The sequence below is a fragment of the Manacus vitellinus genome, unplaced genomic scaffold (assembly GCF_001715985.3).
Source record: "Manacus vitellinus isolate BGI_N305 unplaced genomic scaffold, ASM171598v3 scaffold_15_pilon, whole genome shotgun sequence".
Lineage (NCBI taxonomy): Eukaryota > Metazoa > Chordata > Aves > Passeriformes > Pipridae > Manacus > Manacus vitellinus.
In genome coordinates this window covers 7,658,519-7,681,347 of record NW_021939122.1, presented here as the reverse complement: position 1 = coordinate 7,681,347, position 22,829 = coordinate 7,658,519, and positions in this window count along the sequence as shown.

Genomic DNA, 22,829 nt, shown 5'->3' with positions numbered 1-22,829 from the left:
AATTAGAGAGTTAGAAGTCTGACAACCACACCAGAAAGATTTTTTATTATTATTAACACTCTGTCTCATGCCTATTTACATTATAATTCCACCAAACTGAGAGCCAGCTGGCTCTGGACTTGTCTAAAGCATAAAAATTTCTGTAATAGCTTTCTATTATCTCAGAGTGATTACTTACACAAGTTTTGGCAGTACTTTATTTGTCTTTGATAGTATTCTTCTACCTAGTTATTTTGCACTCACTTTCCAGTTTTCATGGGTATGGTCTACTTTCCTTGAAGTGATTAGAGCTGTATCAAAGAGTTAACTCTTACTGCAAGGATTTAAGATTTAAAATAATGAGATGTGTAGGAGGGAGCTGAAAAGAAAGGGAGTCTGGAACAGCAATATGACAAATGCCATAGAAGATCTCATTGCAATTGATACTTAAAAATTATTAAAAATAGGTAGCACATAAATTATTTTTATTGCTACCTTTTAAAGATATGCACAAAAATGGAAGTTTTTGTGTTGTGATGTTTTTATGACTTATTGATTGAGTCACAGAGCCCCCTTAATAAGTACTTTAGAATAAACTAAAAGAACAAAATAAATGAGTATTCACATACGATGGTAATTATGCAAGTTGGCTCTTCATGCTATTATCTCCTACACAAAGATGAAGCAGAGGTGGTGAAAATTTCTGGTAAGGTTAAGAATGGAAAACATTGACAAAGTGGTAAAATGCTGAAATTTCTGAGTATCACATCACCATCCTCTCCTGAAAAGGCATTAGCAGCATAGGAGCAGTATTCCCCATTCAAGTGGGGCACTGTGGTGGACAGAATTACTCTGAGGTAAAGGAGATCTGAGGAGGATATTTTTGTGGTGTTTGAGGTTTTTTTGTTCTCTCCATTTCTTCCTTGGAGAAACTGAAAACAAAGCTCAGCAAGAAACATACAAACCTATCAGCCTGCTTAAAATGGACAGAAAGCCACAGGCTGAGTCAGAATTACATTTACAGTGTTACCTTTCCAGCTTGTGGGTCTTGCAGAGTAAAGTGAACAGTAATAATTTTATTAGCATAACAAAGGTAGAAGTCATTACAGGATTAAAAAAAAGAAAAAAAAAAGACAGGACCTCAATGTTTCATCTTACAAGTAATACAAATAGTTTCATTTGCTATTTAAATAGCATAAAATTTATATACAGTAGTAATAACTCATCATTTACAGTCTCCTAACTGGGACTAACATTCCTGCCCTTTCCCCAACAACGGATTTAAAGGTTAGTTTCAGACTGATTAAGCATAGGATTTTGAATAATGTGCAGCAAAGACTGGGTATAAATTGGAGAAGATAGAACAGAAATTCCGGGCCAAAAGAAAATTACTTGGCTAAAGGAGATGCACTTACTCAATGGGGCTAAAATCCAGAGCTGTGATAGCAAGTTTCTTAACTGGCACTGGAGTCAAGCTAATATGTTACAAAGTTATGCAGAGCACCCTGCACAGGAAGAGAAGATGCATATTACTGCAGAGTCCCTTAGTATGAGACATCTAGAGCCCACAGGATTTTAAGAAAACACTTGCTACTGGCAGGCAAAGCAGTATTTCCTCATACATACAGGAGTCCTAGGTTTAAGAATGCTTGGAAATAGCAGGGTAGAATACTGGGGAGAGAGACATCCAGGAAAATGAGCTCTGGACACTGGTAGGTGACATAACTGTACAGCCTCAGCCCTTCAGCTTCTTCTCTTTTTACCATCTCCTTACTTTCTCCTGATCTTAAGTAAAAGTCCCTGAGGATATGGGGTAAGAAAAAGGAAGGCTCTTATTTCCTCACTCATTTCAATAAGACCAAAATTCCACTTAGTTTATGATTTAAAAAAAAACCACTCAAACTTATCCAATAAGACCCAGTTGTACTTCTGTGGTGATTAAGTTTAATACTAGAGTAGTCATTGCATAAGCTGGTCTCGTGCAAAATTGCCAACCATTATAGCTGTGCTCCCAGTTCTATTGTGAGTTTTTATTTTTCGGTTGAATAGTTTTCATGAAACACTCCAAATCATGATTATTCTTATAATCAGTTAAATTGAGATCATTAAACATTGAGTACAAGGTGGTAAGTTCCACCTTATATTATGCTATATTAATGTAAGTGAAGTACAGTTCAGAGGTGTTTACACTTAACATCATTAAGCACCATAACATTACTTAGGGTGAAGAGAACCCAAGAAAAACCTGAAGTTTTTGCCTGACCTGTAGACTAGAAACACACATTGATGATAAAACTCAGAATTTTGAGAGCTAAGTTTAGGGGAGGGACAGATGTTCAATGAGAAAACTTTCAGAGACATTTTAGAGCAGTCACACCTCAAAAGATAGAAGTCCAAGCCTCTTGGCAGAAAGGCAGAGTGTTGGTGTGGGAGTAGGGAGAAGAATCACATCACATTGGTGGATTCTCTACCATTGAAAGCTATTGAAATTTCACTATATTTCAGGGACTCACAACTGCAATAGCTGATAGATCTTTCCCCTCTCTCCCCCAGTATTATCTGTGACACAAATGGTCGTAATACAGGTGATAAGGAAGCTCTTCAGACAGTGGCAAAGCAGAACTGAATGGTTCTAAATAAGTAATTTACTTATAGGATATAATCAAACGAATCACATAGAAAAATAAGTGTACTTTAATGAGCCACATTCATGTAACATGCATTATCAAAATATATTATGAACAGTTCCACCACAAATACAACAGCTTATACTGAGTGATTTATACATTCAGATTATGAAACTTGAGCACCTGATTAGTATTAAATATATATACACATGCACACTCTATACTAGCAGCTGTCCTACTCTTTGCATTTGAGCAGTTACAATGCTATAAAGCACAGTGGCAGTCGTGTGCTTTCACCTCAGTGAATCTCTCCCCCAAATGCACTTGCTTGCTCACTTTCAACATGAGATTTTTTTTTTTGAGGAAATGAAGTTCTGCTGAAATAGCACAAGTAAACAAATCCTTAGCAGCAGCATTGGCAGAGCTTTTCCCCTCATCCCAGACCCAGCAGCCTGGTGCACCTGCACACCACGGTGCAGCACCAAGCCCTTCCTGAGGGCACCGACGTCTCCTGCCTTGCACACCTACAAGTTCTTCAATAGGCTAATGCACATATACCATCTTCTGTGATGTGGTAGAGGACCAGGAAATTACGGTAAGACACTAGCAGGAGGAACAAGGTGATCCCCTGTACCACAGGGACTCTGCACTAAGTGTTTTTCCTCATTTGGGAAGTTTCAGGCATGCTCCATTTTAGATCTTTACTGCCTGGCTATTACCAGCTGCCTGGCCTTCTACCTCCCTGTACCTCATACAGATGATAAACTTTATAGCTTTTTCTCCAGATTTATTGCAAATAATGCTGGTGCTTGAGTGGAAAAATGAGTGCTCTTACACAGCACTAATTTACAGACAGAAAGAGTTAAGAAAGGGGTTATTGATATGGATCTGAGCAACTTCATCCCAAGAGGAAATGCAATCGATATAATTCCATTTCCTAAACTCAATTAGATTAATTTTCTGTTTAGTAAAAATATTTTAAAAGAGCACCTGCTTAATTCTCACTAACAATCCCCAGCAAAACCATATGTACATTAAATGTATACATTAGTATGGTATAACCAGAAAGTTAAAATTATGTGTCTTCTTCCACCCCACCAGCACACTTGAATACATATTCTTTAGTGCATCAGTCGTATCAGCACTCCTGTCATGCACAGTAAGGTGCATATGGGCATCCAGGTAAAGAGGAGAGAACATAGGCAGAGAGATCAGGCCAACTCTAAGGTTAAAAAAAGCCCAGAACAACCCAAACCATAAATGTTAACTCTAAGAGTCAATTACAAGTATAAATAATATGTAGCAATAGTAAGGTTAAGTATCCTTTAGAATCAGAGCTGTGAGTACTGCAGTTACCTAGGCAACATCTGCTTCTTTTTCTATTTAGGGCTTCCTCCATGTACAGGGACAGAAAAAAAAAAAAGAGGGATTTCAAAAATAATTCAGGTCTCTTTAATGGAACCCATAATGTAAGAGTGAGTACATATCTATGTGTAAAGTGTTGTCCTAAGGAGCAAGTGTCAGAATTTATACTTAAAAATGTGATTTAAAAAACTCAAAAATATTATTTCATGAATTAAGAATGACAAAAACTTTAAGATGCAGTTAATGTCTAGGCTAAAATACTTATCACAATTATTTCAATACACTGAATAACATTTGGATGATTTATGTCTTGGATAACTAAAGCCAGTTTGTGAATGCTCATCTCAACATTTTATATTTCTCTGAAAACAAAGAAAATCCGAAACAAGAAATAATATTCCCACACCATAAAGAGTATCCAAGAGCTTGTCAAATTGACAGGGAATATTCAGCTTCAAAATCCAGTGGGGTATGCACTGAAATATTTCAGAGTTAACGGAACAGTTAAATCAACCATCTCTCATAATCTGTGTAATGGAGTACCAGAGGCAGAGAAATATGATATGATTGAATTTGTTTTCCTTCAACACTAATATTTACTACTGCTAAAATCTTTCACCTTAAAAAGAAAGTATTCAAAGGCAAATTTGTATCCAGGAAGACAAATTGCAGCATTAACTGAAATTCACTAATTTGCTCTCACTGTAAAGTGAAAATAACAGTTATCAGATTGGAGCAAAGAACAAAATGACATTTCTGAGACATTAATCTTTACAAGATGTTAAATTACTTGTCAAAATCTCAAGAAAAACTAAGAAATTAGTCAGATTATCATTTTCTCAAGAAATGAGAGTGACTGAGCTAATTAGATCATGTAACATTCTGAGGGCGTAATTCTTCAGGAAGTTTGGTGAGTTAGTGAGTTCAGTAAGGACAGCTGACTTGACATGGACAAGCAATAAAAATGAAAATCAGATTTTTTTTTTCTGTCACCTGTTAATTTTATCTATTTCATTTCCAACCTGGTCTTAAGTAACACCTTGTGAACCTGAAGAGAATATGAATTGGACAGTGTGTAGGCTTCCAGAGCCAGGTGAGATAAATGGTTTGACTACATAAATTTATAGAAAAATCCCCTTAATTATGTGGAAAATGGAAGCAGATAATTCCATACTGATATTAATAATCGATAAAAACTTGGCTCATACCTACACTAGTGATATCAACTCATTTGGATAATTGCTGCACATACCCTAAATCCCAGATAATCGATTTCATTGTCTAGCTCTATGTCTAAACCTTAATTATTCAGAACATTCAAATTAAAGACTATTAATTTCTTCACCCAATCCCTTTGAACTAGTTTTATTTTGCCTTTATGAAGAGATCATGCGCTCACCCTTTTTATCTCTTTGAAAAGAAACCTTGTTTGTTACCATCCAAATGCACATTATGGTTTTGAAACCGGCTTGTAATCATTTTCCAGTAGTATTGTTCCTGTTTGCTGTTTGTTGAACAATGACTTTTCTTGATTTTATTTTCTGGTGGTTTGGTTTTGTTTTGTTTGGGGTGTTTTGGGGGAAGGGGGGGGGTTTGTTTGTTTGTGGTTTGGTTTTACTTTTTAAGTAAGAGTTAAGGCAGCCTTTTCTCTCAGGTCTGTTTTTTCGCTTGAAACCCATTAAGAATTTTCCTCTCATAACAGTGTCACCACTACCCACAGCAGTAAGAGTTCTATTTGAGAAGAAACTGGTGGCTTTAATGTTTGCTTTCATAGCACATCAAGAGGGGAGGTAGGGAGGAGCAACTTTCCCAAGTCACCAAAAGCCTATATACAAAGAAACTTGAGCCAGAGGGTGAAGGTGCACATTTGCACTTCCCCCCTTCTCTCCAACAGCGGATGCATTGCAAAAGCTGACCACTACCACTACAAGCACAGTAATGTTTGAAGACACTCAGTGACTCTCCTAATATTCCTTGCTTGCTATTACTTTGCTTTCCCCTCAGCCTCGAAGAGTTCTGTCATGCCACCAGCCTCCACAGTGACCTCCAAAGAAAACTCAGTGCTTCTACTTGGACAGTGGGTTAGCGTTTCAGAGACACAAGTTATGTCTATACAGACCAAACATCCAGCTCTCAAATTGCACCTCAAAAGCTTTGTTTTTACATACAAAATTCTCCAGCCCTTGAGAATAAGCAGGCAGCACTCAGGACCAGCCAGGCATAGTTCACACCACAGTTCAGTGTAGCCATCATATAAGACTGTATTGTTGCCACAACAGAGGAGAGATGGCGCTGGACACTTCTGTTAGACGTGGCAATGTGCATGACAAGATGGGATATTTAAGAATGATGTAAAGATCACAACACTTTCACAGTTGCATTTTAACCTCACAGAGAGCAGTGATTTACTGGATGTATTTTCTTAGAAGTCTATAAGATCTTTCTTTTTAAAGTACTTTTTTCTCCTGGGAATTTTATCTAAACAGCTTTATTAACTAAAAATTAAGGCTGCCAAGTGATGTTTAGTACTGCTCCAGGATGCAAGTAGAAAAACCCCATTTCCCTCTCTCAAATCTGATCTCTTTAAGCAATATCCAAGAGCATTTCTATTTCCCAGATCCTTCTGCCCATGGAAATAAGACTCTGTACAATAAACTTCATAGTCACGTTGATTCCCACAATTCCATCAGCCCACTTTACACTAATGCTTCCAAATTACCTGCCATTACACCTGAAGTCCCCCAGATCTCCACTTTTACCACTGAAGAGGATTTACAGGAGGCTCACCTCCACATCTCAGCAGCAAGTAGTTGCAACTAATGCTTAAACAAAACCAGCTGGGTCTTCTCAGATGAAAAGCACACTAGCACAAAAAACATTAAGTTGAGAATCTGAAGCGTCTTGTTTTATCCAATTCTCACAGCACTGTCATACAACCCCAACTAATCTGATAGCATAGTTACACCCAATGCAGATAGAATTACTCTCAGGCATCCTCTTTGGCTACCACCAGCTGCAAAGTGTGTAGGTAAAGTTGGACAAGGCCCTGTATACCTCATCATTTGCAGATGTTAGATTTTTGCTGAAACCAGTATTGTCAACAAACATAAGCTTCAACCAAACAACCTTTACTGCATTTAATGACAGAGTTAAGGCAGATATTAGCAAACAACAAAGCTTTTTGCACCCCCATGTAGATAGAAACAACTTGCAGGCAAAACCAGTCTTCTGTTAGAGTGAGTTCTGTCCCTCCACAGGGAGGCAAGGATTTCAGGAAACATGCTATAGCTCTTGTCTGTATTTCTTTCTCTTTGTACCACTTAATATTTCAAACAGGATTTCCTTTGGCCATCTGCTGAAAATCATGACTGAAACACAACTAATGAAGTTCAGAGTCTGAATAGAAACAACACATGGTGTTATACTGGCAGGGCTCATACCGACAGAACTCAGACCTGCAGAAAGCAATCACGGCTTATTGAACACACCTGACTCACAGGCAGAGTGGCCTGCCTTTTCCACCTGTCCAAGCTTTCAATTATAGTTCTTAGCTGTTTGTGCTTTTGCAATTAAGGTCTTATGACACTTTATGAGAGAAATGGCAGAGGAATCATACCCTTTATGCAAGCCTCCTATGTTTTGGCTAACAACTTGGTGTTTAAGACTGTCAAGTTCCAGAAAAATTGTTGCTACTCCCCTCTTGGGCCTCTTGCAATGAAAGTCAAAGGAATAGTGAAATTAAACAGGTTTGACAGAAATCTTAACAGAAAACCACACTCATAATCACCTATGGATCCTCCAATCCCCCAAGTAATTTACATTTCATGCAATTGTTTCAAGCATGTTTCTCCAGAAGCAAAGCATTTGCTTCAAGTGTGTCCCCACATTTTGTTGTTCTAAGCCAGTCTTTCTACAAGCAAACTCACCACGAGGTGCTTCAGCAAAACTCAGGGTCACACCTTTGGTGTAGGCAGCCCATTCCTTGGCTGCCCCTGGCTCACCTGTGTGACGTCAGGCCAGCCTGCCAGTCCCTGCCCTCTCCTAGAAGTGATGAAAGCAAAAGTCTGCGCAGTACACTCAAAAACTGAATAGGCACTATGCCTATCACAGTCAAATGGCACAAAAAGGGCTTGATTTTTGTCTTCATAGTGAAGACTTGGAGATTTTGAGTAATACAGAATTAATCCTTTAATTCTAAATTGCCTAGTGTTCTGAATAGGAACACTGCAAAGTTACCTGAGGGATGGGGGAGGGGGTAGGAAAGACTCTATAACTTGAGAATAAGGCTGCAAAACATCGCATTTTATATATTAAAATACAACACACCTGAATTTTGTCTGGAGTGACCGTACAACTGGTTTCTGCTTACAGTTAAGTGAGGAAAAGCAAAACAAAAAGTTCTGTTTAATATTTGGTTACATTCAAATATTTTATGCCTTAACAGCACCACAACATTTACTTACACGTTTATTCAAAAATCTGCTTGCTGAAATACAGAGAAAACCAACATATTGAGCTCGTGAAGGCCCAAAGATTAACACATACTTAATGGAATTCTTAGTCAAGTATTCACTTGCACGGTACTGAACACACAGCCCAACGCACCAGAAAAAGCACCAGGTCTTTTCAACTGCTGCAGAAATAACTGTTCTTTAAAACGTTCACTTCAGTTCTTATGTAAGCAGAGCACTCTTTGAAGTGAAATGAAGTTTTACAAAACACAGGCTAAATAAAGATCAGAGAATCTGAAAAATCTTTGGTATTTTTATCTGTTTCTGCACCACAGAAGATAAAGCCTGTATCAGAAGTCTTCCTCAGTAACCTCCCAGACAAATAGCAAAACCACTTTGCAGGTAAAGAAAAGTATTAACCTCTTGAGATTTTATAAAAGATGGAAAGAAGAAAAGAAGCACCCAACTCTTACCTAACAGAGAACTGAAGCTGCACTGGTTCATTCAATGCCTTCAGCAGGCAGAGCCCCAAATTTATGCCCAGCAGCACACACCAGCACCTGCTCTTCAAAACCTTTCTTTTCTGCCCTCCACAGCACACATCCCTTCCCTCCAGCCCCAGAAGACCTATCCAGCTATTGACTTCAGCTGTCTGTAATACCTCCCAGATTAGGTATCATCACCAATGCCTGAACAACTCCTCGGGCATCAAATTACCCCTGCAGAGAACCCTGTGAACTCTCACATCTTCAATCAGTTTACCTCAAGAAATAATTCTGCTGAGGTTCTACAGATAGTAGCAGAGCCTAGCTCTTATATTTTCCTCTAGAAATTTGTGAAACATATAAACAGAACTCCAGTGTCACACCTTGATCTCTAAATAAGCTGCACTTAAAGGCAGTGGAGCTGTTCTTTACATCAAAAGCAGTGTTGTGTTCCTGTTTTGATACAGCATTCTATTGAATATAATAAACAAAAATATTTTTAAATTTAAAACAAACAAACAAATAAAAATAAAAAAAAAAAACTCCACCCAAAAGAACTATTGAACAAGTCTTGTCTACCATCCATTTTCTATCCCCGCTGGTTGTGAGTGTGAAAATCTTGCCAGTTCCCTGCACTCTGGAAGGGAAGGAGTGCAGGTCCCAGCACTACACAGCTGACACCACTAGGTTTCATTAAACATTTTGAGAAGATGTTTTCTCTCAAGAGCAAAAAAGCCCATAGGTCTCAGCTTGTAATGCTTACATCCACAACTCATCCTAATCTTTTTGGTACACTAGCCAAAGCTACCATGTTACACTGTGGATTGCAAGCTCATAGACTGCATGGTAGAGAAGGTGCATTGAGAACAAGGAAATAAGATTTCTGGTGAAATTCATATCACCTTGTTACCAAAGCTGAATTAAATAATCTTTAAATGTTCTCACAAACTTTTAATTCATTTAATTCATGATGGCAAGATTATAGTATAAGATATATATAGTAGGATTTTGTAGTTGTTTTTCATGTCTTTATTTCTAAAGCCATTATTTGAGTTAACATTTAGTCTAATGGGTTTGAAGCCCATTTACTGCATTAAAAAAAACCAAAACCCAACCCATAGAGCTATTTTATTACCGTTTATTACTGTTAATTATTATATTACTGTTTATTTATCTTTATGCAAGTATTATGAACTCCAGTGATTGGATTCATATGATTTACTGCATGTTGACTTTCATCATTGGGCTGCCGTGGTGACATTGCAGATAACAGGAACACATTTACCAACAGCTTCTGCTTAAAAGCACTCTACCACCTGCCTGCTTCAGGTTTGAAGGCAACTGAGGCCAAAGGGTTCATGTGGAGATCAGACCAATCAGTCCCTTCTCAGTCCCAGATTTCTTTGAAACTGTTTAGAAGAGGCCAGAGTATTTAACTGATCCCACTAAGGTGTTTTTTGGCTAAAACATCCTTTCCAGAAAGGCCTGAGGACATCAAGCAGTGAGTTTACCTGTTGCTGGAGTGATATGCTAGAAAAATTTAAGCCTTCTAAGTCTAAAAAATGATGCCTGGTTTCCCATTTGAATTGCTTTGATCTCTGCATTGATTCAGGTCTTGCATTTGTCATTAAAATCAACATATTGGTGTCTGATATGCAACCCTGCAGAGATACTCAGAAACACTATATTCCAGAAGCATTCCTCCCTTCTGTAAGTGTGACCTTGCATGCATTGCTGCTAGACACTGAACTTTGCATTTGATTGCATTTAACACACACTTCAGCTGAATGGGCTCAGTTTAGCTCTGTGATTTACCTCTCAACACAACTTAACAATCTGAAACTTTGAAAGTTTAAAATCTGAAACTGCAAAAGATTTCATATACTTTTATTTTCTTTTTTTTTTTTTTTTATAAAAACCGGAGTTGTACCACCACTGGTCTTTAAAGCTTCATTGGAAATACTGTTGGTTTATGGCCACTTTTGGAGAACTGCCAGTCCATACATCATCTCTCCTAGGTTTTGCTCTTATAGTGTTGTTTATTTTTGTGTGGTTGATTGGGTTTGTTGTTTTGGTTTGGTTTTTGTGAAGTGACACAGTGAGGTCCCTGGATTCTTAGAAATTGCTGGGATGCCTTTGAGAAACGTTACTAGCTCTGTTTGCAGTCCATCAGAGAAAGCCTCCTTCTCAGGGCGTTCTCTCACATAAAGCATGTGGGCGTATTATGATGTTGCAAAATGCATAAACGAGGGGCATCTATAAATTCCCTCACTGAAATATTCAGTTTCTAAGTGCTGCTACTGCTTGAACTGCTGCTTAGGACTGAAATTATACTGTGAGTCCTACAGGCACTTGAACAAAGGATATTTTACCTGACGATGATGATTTTGGCTTCATGACAAAAGAAAACTAATCGGTGCACAAAGATACAGTTTAATTCCTGTGACCAACCCTAACTATGCTGATTAGTGTAACTAACACTGATCAGAAGTTAACCCCCCCTTGTCAGCAAGGATTACACAAGCATAATGAGATCAGGCTGCCCTTGGAGAGGTTAGGCTTTGGCACAGAGATACTGAACATGGGAACTCAGTGTTGGAGCACTGATTACAACAGAGACATCATGCTGCTTCATAAACAAGCTATGGTAGCTTCTCCTGGTACAATAACATGCTCTGGCACAATAACATGCTCTGGCACCAAACTGTGTTGAGACACATTTTGGGAGACTGTCTCTCAGCTGTAAAGAGAAACTGCTAAACTGATCAGAAACTGAGTTCAGGGGCAATTTTTCCTCTGCTGGTAGAATCTGCCTTGCAATCATGGATCAAATGATGTAGGTATAAAGTGCTGAACCCTTCTGTAAATTGCCATGTTTCCCTATCATTGACAGATTATAGTGTTAAGAACTGTAATGCTATTTGGTTTACATTACAGATACTCCCTCAAAAGAGTTGATAATTCCTTGCTGTTCAGGTCAGAGCCAGAGTCCATCAGCCTTCTGCACTCTTAGCCCTGCTCAGGGTGACAGTGGAAGAAGACATGTCCCTCCCTGCCCAGAAAGATGTGAGCAGGATGCAGGATGACATCCATTTTGGGAATTTCCTCATTGACAGGAGACACTGTGCAGACCTTCTGTGCCCTTCAGAGAAAGATACACAGCAATGGGCTAAAATCCTTAAGGGATCAGTGAGGAAAATACAGAACAAAACCAGTAGGATATGTCTTCTGCAAGTCCAAAAACACTCCAGGGACTGCCTGAAGGAAAGGCAGCAAAACCAATTTCACACTATGGAGAGAAATCATGCACTGCTTGTGCCTTCAAACAGCCATTCATTTTCATAAAAAGTCTGTCTACTGCTCCTTGCATTTGTGTTTAGTTTGAATTGTACTTTGCCTATTTAAATTGAACACAAGGGAAATTTCATTTAATTCTCTGAGCCCCATTTCCAACTGTACCAAGACCTGTCAGAGGTAGAGACAACATGGACAAGAAAAATATAGTTTACAATAGGGTACCTTGGAGTGAATGAAATAAGGGGTTTTTCTTTTCCCTGCACATTTACATCTGTGTGTGTCACACTGACAAGACATTCAAGACACCTTTGTAATCAGCTCTGTCTAAACACTCCATGAGATGGTGTCCATAGTTCTAACATTAGGGTCAGCAGAATTCTGCATTGGGAATATCATATCAATTTGCCTTCTCTCTCCCCTAGGGGCCTCATTTCTTCTGTGGCATATTCAAATTTAATAATTTTCCAGAAAAAAAAAAAAAACCAACAGCTATACCTGAAATTGTTGACATAAGGCCAGCTCAGTTCCAGGATTCTCAAATTCAGTAGTAAACAATATGATAAAATGGGAATTCAAGATGTTAAAAAAAAGACCATAACAACAAACAAACAAGCAAACAAAGCCCGAAAAAAAAAACCCAAACAAACAACACACCTAAAACTTTAAGTTTGGAAAGAACCTATAATTTTCAGACTCTTAAAGGAAATTTTAGCACATGATTACAGCCCCTTTCTAGCCATTTACATCTTATTTTGAGGTCAGGCTGCTTTTTCCTATCCTCCATGACACAGAGGGAAATTCTCCTGAAGATCCAATTATACCATATAGTGTAGCAGCTATAATTAAATGAGAGGGAACTTGATCTGTGCTCCAAGACACTGGGTTGTTTAAAGGATTTGTGAGTAATTGGCTTAACTGAGAACAGCTGTAAAAATATGCTAACAAATCAGACAGAGCAAAGATTTGACCACTATAATCGAATTTGGAGTTTAAAATTCTTTTTCTTTCCCCAATGCACAGGCATGTACGCTTTAGGTATTTTGTTGGTGTGGTTGTTGGGTTTTTTTTGGTGCTGAAACATCCTGAAAAATAAAAAGGAATTTGATAAAATCTGAATTTAGAAAAAATTCAAATAAATCTTATCTGTAAACTGCCTCATATTAACTCCTTTGGTCACAAACATTTTCCAAGAATCCTTTCTTCCACTCATTAATGCAAATCAGGACACTGAACTCTATGAAGAAGAAAGTTTAGCTGAGTGTTGGGATGCTCCTAGATTTTTCAAAGATAGCTTCATATGTTTTTTTCCAAGGGGTTTCAGTTAAAATACAAATACTGCCAAATATAAAAAATTATGCTAATTCACACCACACTTCATATCTTTTTTTTTGACTCAAAGATAGATTTTCTTCTACAATTTTTTATAAGTTTTCTAAGAGAAAAATATTTACCAAGGTGCACACCTCAGCACACATCAGATTATAAGGGAATTCAAGCCAGAATAATGCTTCACACATAACCTGTAAATCTTTTACCAGTATAGGGCTTTGCATCATAATTTTATTTGTATATCACTTAACATAAGCTTCTAGAAGGGAGATCAAGTGGGCTGAGATGAAGGTGGAGCCATATGATCTTTTCTGAAGTAGTTTTCAATGCAGTTCAGATAAGTGACCAAGGTGTCCACATTAGAGACATTAGTTGTTAGATCTATATGAGCACTGTTCCACAGGCACTAATATGTGTGCCTGCCAAGTCCTAAGGTAGAGTAAACCAGCAACCATCTGTATTTGGGTAAAATAGACAGTCCGTGGCTTAAACTCTGAGTAAGGCCATAGCAGGGCACTTCAACTGTCCTTTCCACCCCTCCCAGATAATTGTAGGTACAACCACGGAGAAGAAAACCTGTAACCAGGTCAAAAAAGGAGTGTACCTATCCCATCCCAAAACACTGTAAGAGAGCAACCACTCAGCTCAGTGTTATCAGGCAGTGCCAGCAGGAGTTTCCTTGCTTTGTTTGTACTTCAACATATTTTAACTAAAGCAAAAACTGCATTGGAAGGAAAGGCTTTTCTTTGCAGAATTTGGTGCAATTTCTTCCTCCTTCTGCATGGCTGTGGTGAGGGTAGTGCCAGAGAAAGCTCTTGTTTTATGGCCAGTATAAACCTAAGAAGGGACCACTGATGGGCTGCACAGAAACTAATTTATCTGAGAGCCCCAAAAGAGTTTGCTAAAGCCTAGAAGATTAGCAGTTCTCACTTATCCTGGAGACAAGAATGTGCCTTCAGCACTGATAAATATTCTGAGACTATCAGCTGCTGACTGCTTGCTGTGTTTTCACAGAACTCTTTGGATTATCTCCATGGGGAGTCTGAGGGGGGCAGAAGCTTAAACTATATAAAGTCTGAGATTTCAGCACGCTTCAGGGAATGAGCAAATCACAAGAATTCAGGGAGACTTCTCCCCAAAACTGTTATGAACAGCAGTACAAATGTTGTACTCACACAATATACTGCCTGAAGCATATTCAGAGGTATCCTTTACCAAAAATCTACAGATCTCATTTTTACATAGTTTCATTTCTATGTATATAGTGTTTCTATAGACTTATCAATATATCAATGCTTATTTGAAGATTGTAACTACAGATGTTGTTGTCTACCTCCATCTCAAAAATAATATTACAAGGTATCAGCTGTTTCAAGTAAGTCAGGAGAACATTAGCTCTTCAGAAATACGAACTTTATTTCTTATAATTTCTACACTGACTACACTTTTCAGCATCCTGTTAGAATTCTTTTCCATAATTTCTACCCTATTCCCTTAACACCTGAGACACCAAGGGCACAACTAGCCAACCATCACCAAGAAACTAAGAGCGAAAAATTTTATTGCCTTTTTAATGTGAAACTGTACCTGAAATTCTAGTGTGAGCCAATTCAGATATCTAGAAAGAGACATATGGACAGAAAAATAAACTCAGAGATGGAAATTAAGTGAAGCAAAAGGAGAAAGGACAGGGATAATGGGCAGAACATATAACAACTTTCCAAGGTAATAGATAATATTCTTTCTGCTATCTGTAATACACCTGGTGCATGCTAAGAAAAGTCTGATAACATTAGGGGGGATTGTTAGTTTTCACAGAAAACATGGCTGGTACAGAGTGCTCCTCACGCTCCTCCTCCCCTCTGGCCTTTTCATCCTCTTTACATTTCATACAGTTTGCTCCTCCCACAGACTGGATAAATTTGGCCAGATGTGCCTCTGCTGCTGATTGCAATAGTCTTGGTGAAACTCCAGCCTTAATTCAGAAAACAGAATACAGTACTACTGGACAGAAGACATCCTGATCTTCCCTCCCTACACTCATAGCTGTGCTTCTCTGTTTTCTCCTATCATCTGTGGGCCCTGTCACCAGCTGATCCTGCCCACTAAATCAGCAGAACCCCACATCTCATACAGCAGTGCTCACAGCAGATTGTTAGCTGAAGCATCTTGAATCTCGGGTGAGAAAACCTAAGATTTGCTCTGGAGGAGCACACTACAACTGCCCAGAGACATAAATAGCTCACTGTGTGTTCTGTATTTGAAAGCAGAAACATGAAGCTCGTAATGCTGCTCCATGACTTGTCTTCAGATGTTCATTGAGGTGGAATCTTCTGGATAAAGACTTTGACATCAGTAAAACAAAGGACTGGAACTATAATTAATAGAATAACCTTGTTCTGTCCTAGAGGAGTCTGATGACAGCATTTCCTGAGAATTGATCTTTTTTCTAGTGAAAAATATTTACCTTAAGTTTTATTTTCTAACACTGGAAAATGAAGGGTGGAGCACATCTTGCAAGAATTCTTTTTTATTCTCTCTACAGAGTAAAATTATGCTGTTTACATAAATTAAATCTCTTGATAGAGAGAATTTTTATGTTCATTTATAGATTTTATCTACTGGTTTTTATCCTTGGAGAGCCTGGAATCTCATTGTTAAAAACAGATGAAAATTACTTTGCTAGCTTTTTCCTCATAAGTACATAAGTCTCATCCTATGTAGCAAATATTTGTCTCTGGAGAAAACACATTTAAACCTACCCTGAGATTACAAAAGCTCCACTAAAGCAAGAAGCTATTCTCTCACAGCCAAAATGACATCTAAACCCATCCCAGTCCCCTGTGAAGAGGCCAATGCCCCTGTTGCACCATGGCACAAGATATTTTCTCAGAGCCAAGACCCCTCACCCTACTCAGCCTTTCTAGCCCACAGTGGCAGGCATGGGGTTACAGTACTCTGGGAAGAAAGATGCTGGTGGTCACCTCCAAATCAATCTCCAGCAAAAGCCAGTCACAGGCTGCTGACACCTACAACCATTGGGTCTGTGCTCCCACTGTAGCTGTGGGAGTTGTCCGTTCCTGCGCTGAGCCAATTCCTTCCTCAAACCAGAGAGAAGAAAGCGACAGCAGGGGCACAGGGCATCTGTTCCAGAAACACCTGTCAATCTAAAAACTATCCCAAAGACATTACCTCTAGGTAATGTCTTTTTATCTGAGGATAAAAAGTTCTTGGACTAGATTTCCAGAAGGGTCTGGACTCCAGTTTTGAAGGGCTTTGATACTGGATGGGGCTACTGTCTGTCATGGATCAGAAACATGATTCTTGAAAATCATCTGATCCAACTCTATTCCAGTCTCTTATTTCTACAGTTTTTTCCTTTTTTTCCCTTTCTTTAGGACATTTTGACTCCACTCAGTAATCCCTAACTTTTCATGTAGATTATCCACCCTATTTTTCCCTTAATTTTCTGTTGTTAAGCTTACTGAAACAGTCAAAATACAAAAAATACACAAAAGGCATTTGAAGTCAGCAAGATCAAAACAATTGTGAAACATTTATGCCTAGATGATTTCTGAAGTTTGGGTCGTTTAAAAGAGAAAAATAAATCTCACAGAGATATGCAATGTAGGACATTTTCCAAGGATTGTTTCCCACAAAAGTTGACTGCAGCCAGTGTTGAAGTTAAGAATTAGCTTTATCCTTTCCAGAGGGGTGCTATTCTTTTGTGCTTTTGTCGTACCTGTCTAACAGAGGTGACACCTGGCAGCCTGCAGACACTGCTAATCTCTGTTACAGGAAAATTACATCACTGACTGTAGAAAGTCTTTTTGCTGATGGGCAACTTAGATAATACCATCTCAGATTTATAGCCTCACATTCTTATCTTTCTTAGCTTCATGGATAAACTCACAACTTTCAGGGAATATTTTTGACAGAATACAGACCAAACTGGGGAGAAATAGGAATTCCCATTTCTACCATGCTGGTTTTTGTTCACACTGGCCACTGATGGAACTCCAGGAGGATTCTCCAGTCCTGAAGGCACCGACACCATTACAGTGAGCAAGAGAAAGTTGATACTAAATTGTGGTGACAGACTTGCAGAACTGCTTTGTGTCAAAGGTTTGTGGTGATCACTAAGGGCAGGAGGCTAGAAATGTGACACTTTCGCTTAATTAATTTGTTTTTCTTTCCTTCATTGTTTGGAGTGCTACAAAGAAGCACTGCAGAGACTAAGCAACCATCAGTGAAAAACTATTCAAAATACCTGAGGCAGTCTAACATTTGTGCTCCTGCCAACAGCTTCTCCAGCTCCCCAATAAAATTACCTTGTCAGCATTTGCCTGTCAATGAATCTCTGATAACACCAGCAAGTAATTCCTCAGTTACATTTATTGTGTTAGCAAACAGGAGTCACTCCTTAAGTCAAATACAACTTTGGGGGTTGTCATGAGAATCAGGGAGACTGACTGTACTTGCTATTTTGTTTTTTATTACTCGTTTGCATCACTAGAGTCCGACTGTGTTTATGAAGTTTAATTTACAAGGAAAACTTTCTTTGTGTGAGATTGTCCAAGTGATTTCCTGCTGGGAACTCAGTGTTCTAAATTTGCTTAAGCAGTGTCTGCAGGAGTCAGCACTTCAATGGGTGTTTTTTCATAAGCAAGAAGTTTAACAGTCAATATTAGTGGTGAGAGAATCTATTTGATCATCTTAACACTATTAATAGATGCTAGTGGAAATTAATACCACATGGTATTTCACATGTTGATATCATATGCTTAAAAAGATGACATAAAATAAGCTCAAAGCATTTTCCACAGAATTGTATTTCAAAACAGTTGAAATTGTTGTTTGAAAAACAAGGATTTTCCAAATGTATTATTTTGATAATATGTTTTGCTGGCTAAACCACTTGGAAAGAAAGACATCTAGAACATCTCGCACACAGAGTTTCCACAAAGCAATCACTTTCCCAATTCCAAAATTATTCTTTGAACTGTGGAAAGCAAGCAGTCCAAGACTGTTTCTTAGTGGCTGCAGAGAGTCCAGCGCTCTGAAAGCTGAGTGCTGGGTGATTTACCTGTCATAAGAGGAGAACTTAAATGGGTGACTATAAGGTAGACTCTTTCTCCTGGTGTCTCATCACAGTTAAGGAAAAACAGAAACACTTTAAAAAATGAAGCATTTCCTGGGATGTTCAACAGGGACAATTGTGTTCTTTTCCTAAGAGGAACACATCTTATTTGTGTATCTATATGAGCATCACATTTAATGATATCAGATCAGGACTAGTGACGTTCCTCCCTGCCAAGAGAGGAGTAAGTGACTTTTTCAAATACCCATGAACACAGAGGTGTCTCTATAAAACCACTTTCCTCAGGAATTCAGTCATTGCCTTTACTTCAAAACCCAGCAATGCTCAAAGCAAAAGATTGCTTCAAAGCCGCTTTTCAAAGACTTTCCTATTACAGAAGCAGTGCACTCCTTCGGTAGAGAGTAAAGGCACAGACTTTTTCATCTTTTCCCCAAATTCCTCTTCCTCATCAAGATCTCAAATCTCAGATACAAAGATACAGATAAAACATGTCCAAATCATCATGGTGATAAAAACAGAGTTGCTTGTGTGAAGAAGGGAGGATGTCAACCTGTGCAGCAGCATCTCAGCTGTCACTGAAACCTATCTGTTCCCACAGATGGTCACAAACATTTCTTCCAATAAGGAAACACTCAGATCGTGACTGTAAAATCTGTTTCAGAGGGTGAGGTTGTGACCTCACGTGTGTGGAACAAAGCCTGAGGCTCCCTTCTTGCATTTAGATGTCAGTTCCTCTGAAATCAGTGACATAGTCTAAATAATTCATCAAAAAGTGAAAAGTAACATCATGTTAAATGCTAAAAGGCTGGTATAGCTGGGAGTAAGTGCAGGTAATTTTACTCCACTCATCACTGAGCAGTAGGGAGTTCAGAGGTTTTGCAGAAGTGAAAAGCCAGACAGTTTATCTGTTCCTTAGCTGACAACAGTGCAGTGCCCATAGCTTGGCTCTGGATGAGAACACTAGCATCTCAGAGGGTTAGAGAAAGAGAGAGGAGCCACTACTCTAGTTTGCTAGGAAAATCTAGGAGAAAAAGAGGGGTGCTGAAATAAATTTGTATAGTAATAACATCTCTCTTGCCCTCATCACCTCACAAAGCCTCAGCTCAGATAGAACTCAGTGACAACATAGTGCCTCAAAAAATTGCCGATAGTTTTGTATGATACCCTATTATTAAGTCACAGCAGTTAAATGTCAGAGGGTGTCAAACTGATAAAATAGCTATGTTAAATGTTTCAATTACTCCTTTTTTTTTTAGTGAAGCAACTTATTTTCCCTGCCTGTTATGCATTATGAAAATGCACACAATTAAGTCTGAGATTCACCAAACACTGTGACATTTTATAAAAGGTCAATTTTGTAGCAGTAGAGCACAAGATCAGTACAGTAAATACACTACTGTAAGGGTTTTTTGTACAGTGGAAACTATCAGTTAGGCTGTTCTCGTGTTGAAAATGCTGTTTTAAAAAAAACCAGTGCTTCTGTGATATAATCACATTTTATGAAATGTTTGATACAGGTGAGAGCTCAGGTAACATCTCTTGTTCCAAATTGTTCACTGCCACCCCTACTATGCCTCTGTCTCTAATGTCACATGGCCAATAGCTTCCAAATTTCTGGAAGGGAAACATTAGCTTAAGTAATTTGCAGATTGCAGTTAATGACAGTCAGTTTCAAAGGCCTCACAATCACTTCCAGTCACAGTGTTTGAGTTTGTAATCTGGTCCTGAGGTACTCTGCTGCCAACTAGAAACATTTGTTCAGGTCACAATATTAAAAGGATATAACGGGTTTTATATGACTGAATTCCTTTTTTTCTAGGTACTTTTATCCCCCCTGCTAATATTAATTTTTTTCCCCCTTTCCAATGCTATCCTAAACCCCAAATCAAAATAAGTAGTATGGGACAGATGTAGAACACACCCTTCCCTGTAGAGTAAAACACTGATGCATCCTCTAATGGTAGGTCAAATCAAACTTTTCAAATCAGTTTCTGACACAGTCCAAACAGTGTTATAACTGTTACGTGTGGAACAGATTAAAAAAACCTGGTAAGGACAATTTCAGATGCACCTACTTCTATAAATTCCTTGTTTTAGTACTTGTGCAGTAGCTGTCTGTCTCTCCAGGGATCATGATTCTATGATCCCTCTCAAGATCAGTACTAACTTCCACATTGGCATCCACATGCAGAAGTGTCTGGTTAACACCAAGAAGTAAACTTAATAAGGTAACTAAACATAAGCACGTATTTTCTCTGTTTTTTTCCACCAATCCTTTTTCTCCAGAACACAAACCTGGATATCACAAGTCTACAAGCAAGGAAAAAGCTAATTTGTACAGCAAAAAAATACTATGATTTTCTCTTCTTCAGGAAATAAACCCATATCATTCTATTACCAGCTGCTTTAAAGGCTTCTGTCAAGCACACTCAAGTAGTCACTCATGTCAGCTTCATTCCATGCTTCTATTCTTTGAAAAATTAAATCCATAGGAGATGGCATGCAGGCATGTTGCCAGCCAAGAACCTTTCAACTGACTCATCTGGCTACACAAAAAGTTTTAAAGATCATTGAGGGGAAGATTGGTATTTGGGGTTTTGCACAGAGCCTGTGCAATCATTTTGGTGCTGCTTTGAGGCACTAACACACGTCAGAGCAGAAATACTGTTCACAGAAATATTGTTCACAGGTGATAAGGAAAGAACATCTAAATCTTCCTTGATTAGTCATGGCCACAGAAGGATAGCTGGACAACTTTCTCCAAACGTACAGTCAGAATTATCCACTGTATATAAGGTCTCCAAGATGAAGTATACCTGCTCATAAGGTACAATATTTTAAGGAGGGCTAAAATAGTCATGCTTTTTATTGTACTGAGCTATTTTACCTACACTTGCTACCTCTCCTTTATCCACTTTTTTAGCCAGATTTTTTTTTCTCTCCAATCTGACATGAAACAAGCACTGATGCATCACATCAGCAATTCATCTATGATTAAAAGGAGTCCTTTTTAAAACACACTAAGAAGTTGGAAATTAATTGAAATGTGTGCAAGCTCATTCCTCTCAAATCTTCTAGTTATTTAATGAACTGAAAAACCTTGTCTTTCAGTTAAACTCAAAAAGAGTCTTTGTTCCTAGATAAGAATTTCAGAACTTATCTTTCAGCAGCAATCTGAGAGCACACAGAAACCTCAGTACACACCAAGAAGGGTACAGTCTGGCATTTTTATGTCATAAAATAAGCCAAAGCTTGCTTCTGAAAATATTCCTTACTCTTGTAGATAATTCAAAGAGAAATCAATGTTATAGCACTTACACAAAATGCATTCTAAGTCCCTATAGCAGAATAATGGTTGTTAAGTGCCAGCATCTCTGTAAGAAAAAAAAATAAAGGAAAAAAAAAGGAAAGAAAAAAGTTCAACTTTATCCATCAGTACACAGGTCTATAAATATTAAATCCAGCAACTTTGGAAACAAATTCTTCTTAACACATCTTGTCTTACTTTTTTTTCTAGAGTCTCAGAGGACCTCTAGTTCTGCCTAATAAAGCATACTTCCATCGAAAAATTCATCTTCATTAAAAGAGAAAAGTATATAAACTCCTGTGGAGCGTTAGTGTGCAGCAATAGATGAACGGTTACAGTAGAAATCAGGGCATATAAACCAGTGCTTGCTTTCAGATCCCGAACTGAGAAACAAACCCCTCTGTGACAGGGCTCTCTGCTGATTTGCTCTGTGGGTGGGCAGGGTGGTACCAGGAAAAAAAACTGAAGGACTAGGATTTTACCAAGGGAATATAGTCCTGAAAGCTCCCGTTCTGAACAATTTTTTTTTTTTTAATGAAGCCCGGCTAAATGGCATCAAAAGTGGGTTAGTTTAAAACAAAGCAAAACATTCCTGCCCCCTGCACTCCCAGCTGATTCCCAGTGTCGCGGCTGGCGATGTCCCGGCGCCACCTCCCGGGGGCTGCGGTCCTTGGCAAGGCTTGCACGGTAACGGGCCTTGCACAGAATCACAGAATATTCTGAGTTGGAAGTGACAATCACCATTCTTCAAACAGTACAAAATCCTATGAAATACACTGCCTGTGACCTCAGTAAATGCCACACTGATGGAACCAAAATGTTTTAAATGTTTACTCAGTCACTGATTATAAGCTGAAACATTATTGTATCAAAAGTAGCTGCTCTAGT